The following is a 3,951-nucleotide window of genomic DNA, read 5'->3' as shown; positions in this document are numbered from 1 at the left end:
GTTTTTGCAGATGGCAAGATTTCATATGTTTTTATGGCTTAGTAGCATTTCATTGTATAAATGTATCACCTCTTTATCCATTCATCTCATGATAGACACACAGGTTGCTCATATTTTGACTATTGTAAATAATGCTGCTATGAACATATGGATTCTCATGTTCTTTCAAAGCAGGATTTTGGGCTCCTTCAGGTAAATACTCAGAAGTGGAATTACTGGGTTCTCCTTTGTCTCTTGTTAAAGCCTTTGATTTAAAATCTATTTTGTCTGGTATAAGTATTGTTATCCCAGATTTTTGTTTATTTATTTCCATTTTTATGAAACATTTTTTTCCATCCCTTTACTTTCGGTCCGTGTGTGTTTTTCGAACTGAAGTGAGTCTCTTGTAGGCAGCATATGTAAGGATCCTGTTTTCTTACCCATTCAACCATCCTATCTTTCGATTGCAGTATTTGATCCACTTACATTAAAAGTAATTTTTGATAGATATGTAGTTATTGTCAATTTATTATTTATATTTTTACCTTCTCATTTTTTCTCCTACTTCCTCCTCCTCTTCTCTCCTTTCTCTTTTGTTTTTCTTCTCTTTTTTCTTAAAGTAGTCTCTCTAACATTTCTTGCAATACTGGCTTTGTGATGATGAATTCCTTTAACTTTTTCTAGTCTGGGAAGCTCTTTATCTGTTCTTCAGCTGTAAATGGTAACTTTGCTGGGTAGAGTAATCTTGGTTGCAGGTCCTTGCTTTTTATCACTTTAAATATTTCCTGTCAATCCCTTCTGGCCTGCAAAGTTTCTGTTGAGAAATTGGCTGACAGTCTTATGGGAGGTCCCCTTAAGTAACTGTTTTTCTCTTGCTGCTTTTAAGATTCTCTATTTGTTTTTAAATTTTGGCATTTTAATTATGATGTGTCTTGGTGTGAGCTTCTTTGAGTTTATCTTATTTGTGACTTTCTGCACTTCCTGGGTTTAGATGTCTATTTTCTTTACCATGTTAAGGAAGTTACCCATCATTATTTCTTCAAACAGGTTTTCAATTCCTTGCTCTCTTTCTTCTCCTTTGGTACCCCAATGATGCAAATGTTGTTATGCTTGATGTTGTCCCAGAGGCACTTTAGGCTACTCTCATTTTTTGGATTCTTTTTTCGTGTTACTGTTCTGATATGTGTAGTCTGCTACCTTATCTTCTAAAACGCTGATTCAATTCTCTGGTTTATCTAAACTACTGTTGATTTCTCCTAAGATATTCTTCCTTTAGTTATTGTATCTTTCATTTCTTTTTTTTTCTAAATTTATTTATTTGTTTGTTTGTTTGTTCATTTGTTTGTTTATTTATGGTGACATTGTTTAACAAAATCCAATAAGTTTCAGCTGTACATTTTAACATTAAGGGATGTATATATTTACATTGTATGTTCAACTTCCATAGTTAGAATTCTTTCTGTTACCACATATTTGGCCCCTTTCACCCCATCAACCTCTCCTCTCTGCCATCACCCCTACACTCAGGTAACCACTAGTCTATAATCCATGTCCATGAATCTCTGTTTGTTTGTCTTGTTTGTTTGTTGCTTCTAGGTTTATATCCCACATATAAGTGATATCATGTGATTTTCAACTTTTTCTCTCTGGCTAATTTCACTTAGCATGATTATCTTGAGGTTCATTCATGTTGGGACAAATGGCAGTATTCTATTTCTTCTTATGGCTGACTAATAATCCATTGTATATATGCATCACAGCTTCTTTCACCAATCATCTAATGGAGGACACTTCAGTTGCTTCCATGTCCTGGAATAATGCTGCTATGAACACTGCTGTGCAAATATCTTTAAGGATATGAGTTTTCAAGACTTTGGGGTAAATACTCAGGAGAGGAATTACTTGAATGTATGGTAGATCAATTCTTAGTTTTTTGAAGAACCTCCATACTGTTTTCTGTAGTGGCTGTACCAATTTGCAGTCCCACCAGCAGTGTATGAGGGTCCCTTTTTCTCCTCAGCCTCTCCAACATTTGTTATTACTTGTCCGGATGATTATAGCTATTCTACCAGGTGTTAGATGGTATCTCATTGTGGTTTTAATATGCATTTCCCTATTAACTAGCGATGTTGAGCACCATTTCATATATTTGTTGGCCATTTGTATGTCTTTTTTGGAGAAGTGTCTGTTCAGGTCCTCTGCCCATTTTGATTGGAACATTTCTTTTGGTTATTGAATTGTATGACTTCTTTGTATATTTTGGATTATAAGCCCATTCGAATGGTTGTCTCTTTATCTTGTTGATGGTTACTTCTGCTGAGCAGAAGCATTTTAATTTGATGTACTCCCATTCATTTATTTTCCCTTTTACTTTCCTTATCTTTGAGGTCAAATTCATGAAAATCTCTTTAAGTCCAAGGTCCTTAAGTTTAGTTTCTATGTTTTATTCTATGCATTTTATTATTTCAAGTCTTATATTAAGGACCTTAATCAACTTTAAGTTAATTTTGTTGTGTGGTAATAGACAACAGTCTAGATTCATTGTTTTGCAGGTGGCTTTCCAGTTTCCCCAGTACCAGTTATTAAAGAGGCTTTCCTTTTTCCAGGTTATGTTTTTTGCTTTTTTTTTTTTTGTCGAAAATAATTTGCCCATATAAATATGGGTTTACTTCTGGACTCTCGATTCCATTCCACTGGTCTCTGTGTCTGTTTTTGTGCCAATACAATGCCATTCTGATTATTGTCACTTTGTAGTATAATTTGAAATCAGGCCGAGTGATGCCTCCAGCCTTGTTCTTTTCTCTCAAGATGGCTTTGGCAACTTGGGGTCTTTTGTGCTTCCATACAAATCTGATAATTTTTTTTTCTATTTCTTTAAAAAGTTCTGATGGGATTTTGATGGGGATTGCATTAAATCTGTATAATGCTTTTGGTAATATGGTCATTTTAACTGTGTTGATTCTTCCAATTTAAGAACACGGAATATCTTTTTATTTCTTTGTATCTTCTTCGATTTCTTTTAATAAGGGCTTATAGTTTTCATCATATAGATCCTTCACGTGTTTTGTTAGATTTATTCCTAGGTATTATATTCTTTCTGTTGCAATTGCAAAAGGAATTACTTTTTCCACATTTTTTTTCTGACTCTTCATTATTAAAGTATAGGAAAGCTTAGATTTTTGAACATTGATTTTTGTATCCAGAAACTTTACTGTACTTGCTTATTGTTTCTAGTAGTGTGCTTGTGGAGTCTTTAGGGTTTTCTATATAGAGAATCATATCATCCGCAAATAGTGAGAGTTTGACTTCTTTGTTTCCTATTTGGATGCCTTTATATCTTTCTCTAGCCTGATTGCACTCACTAGGACCTACAAAGTTATATTGAATAACAGAGGTGATAGTGGACAGCCTTGTCTTGTTCCTGATCTTAGAGAGAAGGTTTTTTAGTTTATCACTATTAAGTGTAATGATGGCTGAGGGTTTGTCATATATGGCCTTTATTATGTTAAGGTACTTTCCTTCTATACGGACTTTGTTAAGTGTTTTGATCATAAATGGATGCTGTATCTTGTTGAAGGCTTTTTCTGCATCTATTGATATGATCATATGATTCTTACTTTTTAATTTGTTTATGTGGTGTATCACATTAATCGATTTGCATACATTGAACCATCCTTGTGCCCCTGGGATGAAGCCCACTTGATTGTGGTGTATAATCTTTTTAATATGTTGCTGAATTCGGTTTGCTAGTATCTTATTTAGGATTCTTGTTTTTGTGTTCATGAGAGATATTGGTCTGTAGTTTTCTTTTTTTGTGTTATCTTTACCAGGGTTTGGTATCAGGATAATATTGGCCTCATAAAATTAGGAAGTATTGCCTCCTCTTCTATTATTTTGGAAGAGTTTGAGGAGACTAGGTATTAAATCTTCTTTGAATGTTTGGTAGAATTCACTGGTGAAACTATCTGGTCC

The sequence above is a fragment of the Pteropus vampyrus genome, unplaced genomic scaffold, assembly GCF_000151845.1.
Source record: "Pteropus vampyrus isolate Shadow unplaced genomic scaffold, Pvam_2.0 Scaffold335, whole genome shotgun sequence".
Classification (NCBI taxonomy): Eukaryota; Metazoa; Chordata; class Mammalia; order Chiroptera; family Pteropodidae; genus Pteropus; species Pteropus vampyrus.
This window is presented reverse-complemented; position numbering follows the sequence as displayed.